The sequence below is a fragment of the Hordeum vulgare genome, chromosome 1H (assembly GCF_904849725.1).
Source record: "Hordeum vulgare subsp. vulgare chromosome 1H, MorexV3_pseudomolecules_assembly, whole genome shotgun sequence".
NCBI lineage: Eukaryota > Viridiplantae > Streptophyta > Magnoliopsida > Poales > Poaceae > Hordeum > Hordeum vulgare.
The window spans coordinates 111234421-111247352 of NC_058518.1; positions in this window are offsets into that span (position 1 = coordinate 111234421).

Here is a 12932-nt window from a genome sequence, read left to right on the forward strand (position 1 = left end):
CTACTTGCTGGTGGTCGGGACAACAACGGAGAGGCTCAGGTTCACCGGCGACGAGGAGGCCGCGATGGAGGAGTTTCGGGCGAAGGTCGAGGGGGTAGCTAGGGGCACGGATTAGCTTGGGGAAGTTGGGCGAAAGCTCCCTGAGGTCAAGGGGAGTGGTTTGGTGGGTAGAGGGACGCAGGAGTCATCGTGTAACCGGAGATTAACCGGAGCTCCGAGGCCGAGGGGCTTCGGTCGATCTCGAGCATCGGGGCTCTACTGGCTTGCTGAGGTGGCTAGGGAGGTGCTAGAGGTTGTTGCGATGCTGTCTGAGGGGTGCTGGACCGAGGGGGAGGGCTATTTATAGGCCCGCGACGGTGAGCCAACTCGGGAGCGCCGGTGACTCACCGTGGTGCGCATGGGGGTGCAGAGAGGAGCTGGGGTCGAAACCACGGTCTCGGGACGTGCTTTTCGACTACCAGAACCTACAGTGAGGAAGGGAGAGAGAGGGGAGTCGAGCATAACTGGTCGCACAACCCTAGCCGGTACTGGTGCACGCGGGCACGCGTCGCACTAGCTCTAGCGCCGGCGAGGAGGGGCCCTGATGGTCGCCTGATGTAGAGGGGCTGTCGGGGAAGAAGCTGGACACCTCGGAGAAGGCTGGAACTGGCCGAGGGTGTCGCCCCCAGCTTGGAGTTCCATGTAGCACGCCCAGAGCGCAGTTTTTTGCATGCCACGGCATGCTGGCGCGCTCTGAGGTACTTTGGACGTGTCTAGCATGTCCTCGGCACTGCCTGGGATGAGGCTAGCCGTTGAAGTCACGTGGGAGCTTCGGCTAGTCAAGGGAGACAAGAGAAACAGGTGCTGTCAGCTTTGAGCTGAAGCTTAGAATGGAGATTTTGGCACTTCTACTTTGAACCACAGAGGGGCCAGTTGACTCGGGTTGGGCATTGATACTGCCCACATAATCTGAGAGTTTGGGGCAAAGGGGTTGGGTTTAGCTATGGTTAGAGGGGCTTTTACGCATCTACCAGAAGGTGCTCGATAGTGGTTTGGGGTGGTTGCACTCCACCACTGGTTCTGCAACCTAACAACTACACCATTTGACCAGATATGTTCCTTCCAAAGAGATTGTGGGCAAACTAAGTCTCACAAATCCCATTTTTGGTGTGGAACCCTCATTTGAGGTATTAGGCACTCCTGCAAAGTTTCAACATCATGTAGAGTTGCTGTAACTTCAATCTGGATAGAAGGGGTTTTGCAGTTATTTGGGTTCCTTAACCACCTTGGATCAAGGTGCAACTTTATGTGGACACCAAATATGGCTCCGGGATACCATTTGAATTTTCTAGGAATTTATTGAGAATATTTCCTTTGCAAATATTTTAAAAGGTCAAAATAGACATAAATGGTTTTGAGGGTATATATCTCCTTCTCATCATCTCCAAATTTTATCAGATTTTTCCAAGGCAGAAAAGTATTTTTCCATGTGGAATACCATTTGTGGCCTCAGAAATGGACATGCAATTAAATTAGAAAAATAATTCACAAAAAATTATTTTTTGGTTTTGGAGTACCAAAATATTACTAGAATCAAATCACCAACTTTGGGTAAGAACACTCCTTGCCATCAAGGGCATGTAGTGCAACTCAAAGTAGGGTTTTACCTTGATCTGAAATCAGAAAAGGTTTTTGGAAACAATGCAATCTTGTGAAATGTGGTTTTTATAATCACATGATCAAGCACACAAGCATACAATGACAATCATGGCTCTGAAATCAGAAAAGGTTTTTGGAAACAATGCAATCTTGTGAAATGTGGTTTTTATAATCACATGATCAAGCACACAAGCATACAATGACAATCATGGCACTCACAATATTAGTTTTGAAAAAGTTTTAATAAGCTCATATTTTTGCATTACACAGAAAGATGGAAGTGAAAACTGGGTGTGACAGAATTATCCCCCTTACAAGAATCTCGTCTCCGAGATTCCTAAGCTAGGTGCTAGAAAGGTTCGGAAACTCAGATTGGAGATAGTCTTCATGCTCCCATGTTGCTTATGCTTCAGTGTGGTTGCTCCACTGAACCTTGAAATCCTTGATGGTGCGGCTTCTGGTGCAACGCTCTGCTTCATCCAGGATGTGGATCGGTTTCTCGCGGTAGGTGAGGTCTGGCTGAAGGTCGATGGCCTGAAGGTCAATGTCCTTGTAAAGACCGGGACAGTTTGGCACTTGAAGACACTTCCCAATTTGTGACACGTGGAAGACGTTGTGCACACCCGAAAGTTCCGGAGGTAGCTCCAACTGGTAAGCAACCTCTCCACGCCTTCTTGTGATCTTAAAAGGTCCAATGAACCTTGGAGCAAGTTTCCCTTTAACATGGAAACGCTTGGTTTCCTTAAGAGGGGTGACACGGAGGTACGCCTGGTCTCCGGGAATGAACTCCACATCTCTGCGGTGAGAATTCGCATAGCTCTTTTGTCGTGACTTGGCTGCTGATACGTCTCCAACGTATCTATCATTTTTGATGGTTCCATGCTATTATTTTGTCAAACTTTGGATGTTTTATATGCATTTTATATCTTTTTTGGGACTAACTTATTAACTCAGTGCCAAGTGCTAGTTCCTGTTTTTTCCGTGTTTTTGACCTTTTACAGAGGAAAATATCAAATAGAGTCCAAACGGAATAAAACCTCCGAAAAGATTTTTCCGGAACAGAAGATATGCAGGGAGCTTAAGAACCAAGGCAAAGGGTCCCGGGGGAGGCCACAAGGCCCCTAGCCACGGCCTGGGGGGCGCGCCTAGCAGGCTTGTGCCCCCCCCCCGTGGCTCCTTTGCCCTACTTCTTCCGCCTATAAATCCCCGAAAAATCTGAAATCATGGGAGAGAGCCACGAAAATACTTTTCCGCCGCCACAAGCTTCTGTCTCCGCAACATCCCATCTGGGGCACGTTCTGGTGCCCTGCCGGAGGGGCACTCGAACACGGAGGGCTTCTTCATCAACACCATTGCCTCTTCGATGATGCGTGAGTAGTTCACCATAGACCTTTGGGTCCATACCTAGTAGCTAGATGGCTTCTTCTCTCTCTTGGATCTTCAATACAAAGTTCTCCATGATCTTCATGGAGATCTATCCGATGTAATCCTCTTTTGCGGTGTGTTTGTCGAGATCCGATGAATTGTGGATTTATGATCAGATTATCTATGAATCTTATTTAGCTTGCATGTGCTTCACTTATATCTTTTGAGCTAGATAACTTCTCTCTAGTGCTTCACTTAGATCTTTTTAGAGCACAGCGGTGTTATATTTTGGAGAAATAAGAACTCTCGATCTTCACTTATATCTTTTTGAGAGTGCTCTCTTTGAGTAGCTGGGTAATTGGCTTGTGCTATGAAAATAGTCCTAAAGATGATAGGCATCCAAAGAGGATATAGTAAGAACTTCCATATTCTTGTGCATTGATTAGTAAAGAGAAGTTTGATTCCTCTCAATTAGTTTTGAGACATGAACTTGGTAATATTAGAGTCATGTTAGTAGGGTGTTGTGAATCTAGAAATACTTGTGTTGAAGTTAGTGATTCCCGTAGCATGCACGTATGGTGAACCGCTATGTTAGGAAGTCGAAGCATAATTGATTTATTGATTGTCATCCTTTGTGTGGTGGTCGGGATCGCGCAATGGTTAACACCTACCAACCCTTCGCCTAGGAGTATGCGTTTAGCACTTTGTTTCGATTACTAATAAAACTTTCGCAATAAGTATATCAGTTCTTCATGACTAATGTGAGTCCATGGTATAGATGCACTTTCGCCTTCCACCATTGCTAGCTTGTCTAGTGTCGCGCAACTTTCGCCGGTGCACAAAACCACCATATACCTTCCTCAAAACAGCCACCATACCTACCTATCATGGCCTTTTCATAGCCATTCCGAGATATATTGCCATGCAACTCCCACCGTTCCGTCTCATGACTTGTGTCGTCACTTACATATTGCCATTGCATGATCATAAGATAGCTAGCGAGATGTTTTAGCGTCATACGCTGATACATCTCCATCGTATCTACTTTTCCAAACTCTTTTGCCCTTGTTTTGGACTCTAATTTGTATGATTTGAATGGAACTAACCCGGATTGACGCTGTTTTCAGCAGAATTGCCATGGTGTTGTTTTTGTGCAGAAATGAAAGCTCTCGGAACGTCCTGAAAATTTACGGAGAATATTTCTGGAAAATATGAAAAATACGTGCGCAAAGAACCAGCGGAGGGGATGGGCCAGTGGGCCACAAGCCCTGTTGCCGCGACCCCCTAGTCACGGCAACCAAGCTTGTGGGGCCCACGTGGGTCTGCCGCCCCCAACTCCAGCTCTATAAATTCACTTTCGTCCAGAAAAAATCAAGAGAGAAGATTTCATCGTGTTTGAGATACGAAGGCGCCGCCACATCCTGTTCTTCATCTGGAGGGCAGATCTGGAGTCCGTTTCGGTCTCCGGAGAGGGGAAATCATCGCCATCGTCATCATCGACCTTCTTCCCTCTCCAATTCCATGAAGCTCTTCATCGTTTGTGAGTAATCTATTCGTAGGCTCACTAGGCGGTGATGAGTAGGATGAGATCTATCATGTAATCGAGTTAGTTTTGACGGGGATTGATCCCTAGTATCCACTATGTTCTGAGATTGATGTTGCTACTACTTTGCCATGCTTAATGCTTGTCACTAGGGCCCGAGTGCCATGATTTCAGATCTGAAATTATTATGTTGTCACCAATATATGTGTGTTTTAGATCCGATCTTGCAAGTTGTAGTTACCTACTATGTGTTATGACCTGGCAACCCCAGAGTGACAATAACCGGAACCACTCCCCGTGATGACCATAGTTTGAGGAGTTCATGTGTTCACCAAGTGCTAATGCGTTGTTCCAGTTCTTTATTAAAAGGAGAACCTTAATATCCCGTAGAAACCTTTTGGACCCGCTGCCACGAGAGGGATGGACAATAGATGTCATGCAAGTTCTTTTCCCTAAGCACGTATGACTACACACGGAATGCATGCCTACATCACTTTGACGAACGGGAGCTAGCCACATATCTCTCCGTGTTATAACTATTGCATGATGAATGTCATCCAAACGGATCACCCGCCCATTGCCTACGAGTTTGTCCCACTTCTGCTGTTACTTGTTTTGCTCTGCTGCTGTTACTTGCTTTGCTCTGCTGCTGTTACTTGCTACTATTGCTACTTGCTACTTCTATCACTACTGATGTTCCTTGCCACTGCTATTACTCGTTACACTGCTGCTACCTGCTACAATACTTTTTCTCGACGTTGACGGGAAATAATATTTCCCGTCCACGGGATACTTCTGGCGCCATTGATACGACAGTTAGGAATAGTCTGCCTTGTCAACAGGTCGTTTCTGACACCGTTGCTCTCATACTACTTTCCTACTGATACTTTGCTTGCAGATACTAATCTTTCAGGTGCGGTTGAATCTGACACATTCAACTGCTAATACTTGAGAGTATCCTTTCACTTCCTAACGGGCGAACCAACAAATTTTGGTTGAATACTCTACCATCGAAAACTGTCGTGAACCCACGCGTAGGTGGGCCATTGCAAGACAATTGCTAGTTGTTGAGCAACTGGGAGCAGTTCTAGATCCATTGCCGCGGATGCATCAAGTCAGGAACACGTCAACAACATTTCTCTAGTGTCGTTGCCATGGACTGCTAGCAGCAGCTTTTTCTGGTGCCGTTACCGGGGAAGGATTGCTATATTCTCTCAGTCACTTGGGATTTATATGTGTTGATCACTATGAAGAATCCGAAAGATCCGAAAACCAAAGTCTTGCCCTCAACTATGAGGGGAGGTAAGGAACTGCCATCTAGCTCTGCACTTGATTCACCTTCAGTTATGAGTAAGTTTACGACATCACCTCCTGCTAGAAATCTTGATATGTCGCATGTGCTTGATGATGCTTATGATGCTACTATGCCTGATACTGCTAGAGATGCTATGCCTGATACTGCTAGAGATGCTATGCCTGATACTACTAGAGATGTTATGCCTAATACTGCTAGAGATGTTATGCCTCATACTGCTAGAGATGCTATGTCTGATACTGCCTTGCCTGATGATGCTAGAGATGCTATTTTTCCTGATGATGCTATGCTTGATATTGCTAGAGATACTACTTTGCCTCATGTGCCACTAGGGGTATTCCTTGATGCTCATATTGCTAGAGTTACTGCCAATGCTCGTGATGCTTCTGAAACTGCAGATACTATTGAGATAGAACCTGCTTTTGCTCCTGCTAGATATACCTGAGGGTAATGTTATGGAGGGAGAGGTAGCTGAGGATTTTCTTGCGTGTAAGGATGCCTATGACGCTGAGAAATTACTTCTCAAGTGGAAGGAAAAATCTCTGAAAGCTAGGACGAAATACGACCCAAAGTTTGCCACTTCACCTATCTTTATCACCGATAAGGATTATGAATTCTGTGTCGATCCTGAGATAATCTCTCTAGTCAAATCTGATCCTTTCCATGGTTATGAGTCTGAGACGGTCGTAGCCCATCTTACCAAACTACACGATATAGCCACCCTTTTCACTAGTGAGGAGAAGATCCGCTACTACTATATCCTTAAGTTGTTTCCTTTCTCTTTAAGGGATGACGCTAAAGCCTGGTTCACCTCTCTTGCTCCTCGATGTATGAGTAGTCCCCAGGATATGGTCTATTACTTCTGTGATAAATATTTCCCTGCCCATAAGAAGCAAGCTGCCTTGCAGGAAATATACAACTTTGCTCAACTCAAAGAAGAGAGTCTCCCACAAGCTTGAGGGAGGCTCATCCAGTGTCACATCCCTAACCCTTAAGCAAGATAGCATTGTGCTCATGTCTTCTTTGCATTTGCATCCAAGAAGTTTCAACAAAAACAACAAAGTGGCAAAGGAAAAACTTAAAAACCCTAGCCACCATTTCAATTAAAGGAAATTTCAACTAGTTCAAAATCAATGAACCCAAAATGGCCTCAAAAAATGTTCAAACTTTCTGATAAATCATGAAAGTAAATGAGCATTGGAGAGAACTATTTTCTTGACACTTTAAGCATTTTAAATATTTGCAAAAGCCACTGGTTTCAAATTTAAAATTTGAAATCAGAAACTATAATTTTCCAAAAATGTTGAAAGTGTTGGAAATGAGTGGGGATATTATAACAAATATTTCAGGGGGTCAAAAATAGTTTTTACTTTTTGTTTTGGAGCTGAAATAATTAGCAAAGCAATAAATAGCAAAACAGAAAAACAAAAAAAAAGAGAAAATGGGAAAAGTCTTACCTGTCGCCCAAGCCAGGCCCAGCCCATCTCGCCGCTCGTCCCCTTCCCCGCGCCAGTAGGCAGCAGGAGGTGGCCGCCGCCTCCTCCGGCGCGGCCACGCACGTGCGTGCCTGCCTGGCCGCCGGTTCGCGCTGGCGACGATGGGGATAAGCTCCCCAGAGCCTCCCCTATCCATTCCCCGCCTCGGTTCCTCTCCTCCGCCCGGATCTCCTCCCCCTCCTTGCTGCCGCCATTAGAGCCGAGCTCGAGCTCGAGCTGGCCGTGCCTCTGGCCATAGGAACCCCTCCGCGAGCATGCCATTAGCTCCGCCTCGTCGCCCTGGTCATTCCTGCAGAAACCGAAGCTTCCTCGCGCCCTGCAACGCCCGCAACGCCGTCGTCTTCTTCCTCCGGCCGCCGGACCTCTCCCGTCGATTCGTCGCCTCCAGGCCTTCCCCGAGCCGTCTGAGCTCTTCTCTGCACTCCCTATGAGCATGCGGTGGTTTTCCCTAAGTTTTCGCCGTCGATCCCCTCCTCTAGCCCTAGTTTCACCGGAGCCCGACGAGCACCGCCGCTGCCGCTCGTCGCCGGTAGCCCTCCTATGTCCAGCTCGTCCTCCCGAGAGCACCAGAAGCTCCAGGACGACGCGTAGATGCCGTAGCAGCTGAGAACTAAGCGCGGATCCCCCTGTTTCAAAGCCCCCGACTACGCCCGAGCTTCGGCCGCCGCTCCGGCTCGTCGCCGACGTCTCTTCCGGCGACCCTAGCCTCCCCAGATGGTCCTGCCAGATCGGCCACTTCGCGAGCTTGCTGTAGCTGCCAACCGCGTGCGTTTTTGTGCCGTGCAGCGCCGTCTAGATCGCCTCTGGCGAGCCCTCCGCCGCGGGTATGGTCGCCGGCGACCACCCTCCGGTGGCCGTCGACGTGGCCGACCATTAGGGCCTAATCGCCCTCCCCTGAGTCGCTGCCAGAGGGCCCCACGCCTGGTCAAACCCCAATTAGGGGCTGGTCAGCGCGGGATTAGCCCCAGAGAGGCTGACCAGTGGGGCCCCCCTGTCAGGTTTGACCTGCACAGGTCGGCTGACCTGCTGACGTCAGCCTGATGCAATAAATGGAATTTCCAGTATAAAAATAATTCAGGAAATTGCAAAAAATTGCAAAAATCATAGAATTTAATCTGTAACTCCAATGAAAATAATTTATATATGAAAAAGAATCAGAAAAGTTCAAGGATTCTGATTATGCTATTTTCAACTATGTTTGAAAAAGGTACAGAACCCTAAATTGTGAAATAAGGAATAATTCAATTCTTTTAATCACCTTATAAATGGAATTTGCAAAAATATCCAAATTTTCATTATAACTACAATGATCACACACTGCCCTAGAGGTAAATCAGTACCATAACATGACATTTCATGCATGTTAACATTAGGTTGATCTGAGCATCAGGTCGAATCAATTAAACCGGTATCCGGGAATACCCGTTTGAATTGCTATTCGAATGTGATTCAAATCAACTCTAAACCTAAAACATCTTGATTATAATAACTTATCGCTTGCATTCTCATGCCTTGCTCATGCATCATTTTGATTGCATATGATTGTTATTGAATGATGCCGTTCATTTCGGTAGGCTCCGCACCCCCGGATTCCACCGAATATCCGTCCGACGGATATCGTTCCTCCTCTGAGCAACAAGGCAAGCAACCCCTTTGATCATATCGATAACTCCTATGCTCTTGCTCCTGCACCTACTTATTGCATTAGGATCAAATGCTTTAACTGCTTTTGCCACGATAGTTGGACCCACTTCCTTTGCATGACTTAACCTTGTCACAGTAAATAGCCGAACCTTGCAACCTAGCATACCTGGTAGTTGCTTGAGCTATGATGTGCCTTATCCTGCTATGCATGCTATGCTTAGAGTTGTGTATGGTCTGTCATCTGGGAGATGAACAGAAATGTGGAATGTGTTCGGTGAGCAAAGGTCGTGTGTTGAACTTGATTTGGTAAAGGTAGCGGTGAAAGGCTGTGTAGGAGTACATGGCGGGTTGTTTCATTGGAACTGTCCTTAGGAACTGAGTTCGGTGTATGTAATCCAAGACTAGATACTACCACATGCTGGGCCCTGAAATATGACCCCGCTCGGCCTATTAATCACGTAGTACTCGGTCCAGGAGTTGCAAGTAGTTTCTGGTGTTTATAGTAATGCTGGAGGCCGTGCATGGTGCTGACCTGAGAGGTGGACCGTGATGCGGTAGGTAGTGGCACGGTGTACCAAGTGGCACCCGGATGGTGGGCTTGGGAACCCTGCGCACATCGTTTGAGGCCGTGGCGGAAACCTCGGCCGGACTTCCGTACGGGTTACTCTCAGATAGGCGATAAACCTGGACTAGGTACTAGTGTGGTTAACGGTCGTGGCCGACTCCCTCGCTGGGCTTCCGCTTGAAGGTTGCCGAGGTGCATGACGTGCACATGGCGATAAGTGGCGGGAGCGTGTGTGACGAAGTACACCCCTGCAGGGTTATGATCTATTCGAATAGCCGCGTCCGCGGATATGGACTACTTGGAGACATATGTTGTTCATAGATAACTTCAATGGCTACTCATAAAATTGTCAAGATAAGCGTGAGTGTCGTGGGCGGCATTTCCGTATGGAGACGGAATGATTCCACGATAGTGTATTGTTGTGGTGTTGGTGGACTCGTGTGCGAGAAATCAAGTTGTCAAAACTAATTTCAAAAAGCAAGTTGTCTAGCCACGAGTCAAATGCTGGCTTTCCGCATGAAACCCCACAATACCTTATTGATACCTTGCATGAGTAGTTAGTCATCCTAAAGTCTTGCTGAGTACCTTCGTACTCATGTTTGCTTAATAAATGTTGCAGAGGTTGCTAGTGACCCTAATGGAGGGTTCTTCGTAGACATCGACGACGACGAGTAGCTGATATCCCAGCTACGATCTGGCCCTACGTCGGCTCTGTAGTATAGTCAGGCCATGTGCCTTCTAGTTGGTCTGTGTGTACCCAGACAGTTTATAACTCTTCCGCTGGCTTGTATTGTATGACTGCTATTATGGGTCGTGAGACCCTTAATGTGTAATAATATGTGTGTGGCTCTTCCGAGCCTCTTAAATAAAGCTTGTATGTTTATGGTTATGTTGTGATGCCATCGATGTATCTATACATATCGGTATGCCATGCGTACGTGTGTCTTACTTGATATGTATGGGGTTCGAATACCTAGTCATGAACTTTAGCAGCACTCCTTACAAGGAAATGCCCCTTTGTGATCCAACGAGCCTTGGTAGTTCGCTACTGCTCCGGACACATTGGTTGACCGGCATGTGTCCTTCTTAGCTGCTGTGTCTGTCCCCTTTGGGGAAATGTCACGCGACGTAATGGAGTCCTTGTAGCTTGCTACGACTCGTCTACGTTCGTTGATGACCGACACCTGCTTTGTTGGGTCATGTATGCCTGTCCTTGTGCGGAACTGCCACTTTGGTTTATGACTAGACATGTCGATCCGGGTTCTTTGACATTGGAATGCTAGCGACACTATCGCATACGTGAGTCAAAAGACGCAAACGGTCCCGGCTAAGGTAAGGCTGCAGCCGTGGAGTTAACCGTGCGTGAGATCACAAAGGGATGCGATGTGTTACAGGCTGGATTCTTATGGCTTAGGATCGGGGTCCCGACAGCGTTGGTATCAGAGCCTGACTGACTGTAGGATTACTAATCCAAACTGGTCGAAGTTGAGTCTAGAATTGCTTTAGTTATATATAAGGGAATTGTTTGTGGAAGGGAACGTAACACTCTTGTTCTCTTCTCAAGATATTCTATTCTGGTCATCCTCGTCTTTTCTGCGGGAATTAAGGACTAGGTTACTCATCTTCTCCTAGGCTCGGATTTTTGATCGGTAGATTATAGGACTACGGGTCGAGAGATATTGGGTTTCTTTTATTCCTAGGAAGCAGGAAGTAAGTTTGATGATCAGAGAGTTGAACTTGATAGTTGAGTGGTTACACTATTCCATTTTTGGGTTGTCTCAAAATTTGTTTTTGAGCATTTACAGCCGTTATGCTGCCCAATTTTGCATTCAGAGCTCTAATGCTTTTTGCGTTACTCTCTATTTACAGATGCCTGGCCGTCCTTCTCGTCAGGTGGTACGTTTGACCAGATGCATTGATGTACCGGGTCATACGGCCATGCTGGTCAGGGTGATGTCGGTGTGCGGTTACCACTGGTACCCCGAGTACACAGTGGAGGAACAGTACCGAGACTTCAACCAGAGCCAGTACATTTGCACTGTTAGGGTATTTCCAGATTACCCTGGAGCGGAGAAGCCAATCCATTGGTCCTATGGGTTGGGAGTCACTGTTGACATGGCAGTACAAGATGCTGCCTACTCAATGCTGACTATTATGAGAGCGAGACATGCACTGCTACAGAATTCAGAGTTCTGCTATGTTCCGGCCTCTCAGTCTGGCGAAGAGGGATACCTCAGTGGAGTCTATTTTGATTCCTCTATGGAGGACCCACTTCTGCAGTCCACTGTTGAGATGCTAGAGAACAGAGACAAGGATGCTCGTGCTCTCCGCATGGAGCTTTATGCTACCCGTGCCCGTCTGTGGACAGCTTTGACGCAGCTGGCACCGGTAGTCCAGACAGGGTATGGAGAGATGGAGATGCTGAACCCTGTTAGGACCCATCTTCCGGCCCACGTTGACTGGCCAGCTATAGGAGGAGTCACACCTCTTCGGGGACCCCTCTTACCACCAGTCAGGGGACCAAGGCCACATCCGTGTCCTTATGGATCCCAGGGATCTCAGGCTAGAGTGTTTCCTGATCTGCAGGTTGAGCTTCCAGGTCATGGAGGTAATCTCTATGAGATGTTCTATGCGGATGCCTGAGCTGTGAGCGGAAGGATAGTACGGTAGTAGCCGTACGTTCACAGTCCTGCGTGACTTGTGAAGTATGCATGTAATGTGAAATGAATTCCGGAGGCCTAGATAAATAATGTATAGGAAGCTTGTAAGCCTCTGATGAGTAGTTCCACCATTTCAGTAGTTTGCTCTTCGGTTAAGGTTGTACTGAACTATGTAAGGGTGTGTATGAACCATGGTGTATATATAGCAGTTGCTTGTTACCATGTTGTTCGGATATTCATTTCCGCATTCCGTGTGTTCAGTACATTCTTAATCCATAGTTAGTATTGATATGATATTGGTCTAAGCTATGAGTTTGTTTGTCAGGATGGTGTTCACCAGGTTGAAACGTGCCCCTGCTCATGAGCAAGGTGAGGGTAGTCAAGCGTCGCAGGAAGACCTGCCTCACCCACCTTCTCTGGTAGATGTGATGCTTGAGGCAGAAAGAAACAAAAGGGAGACCAACCGACTGCTAGAGCGTATTGAGCAGAATACGGCTCGACAGCCTTGGAATGCTGCAGTGTCCCTCAATGACTTTGTGAAGCTGAATCCTCCAAAGTTTCATCATTCTGTCGATCCCCTCGACGCTGATGACTGGCTGTGCAGCATCTCACGCAAGATTCGCTCTGCGAATGTGTCTGAGGCCGACAAGGTGACCTTTGCGGCGTATTTCCTGGAGGGACCCGCCAATATGTGGTGGGAAAATTT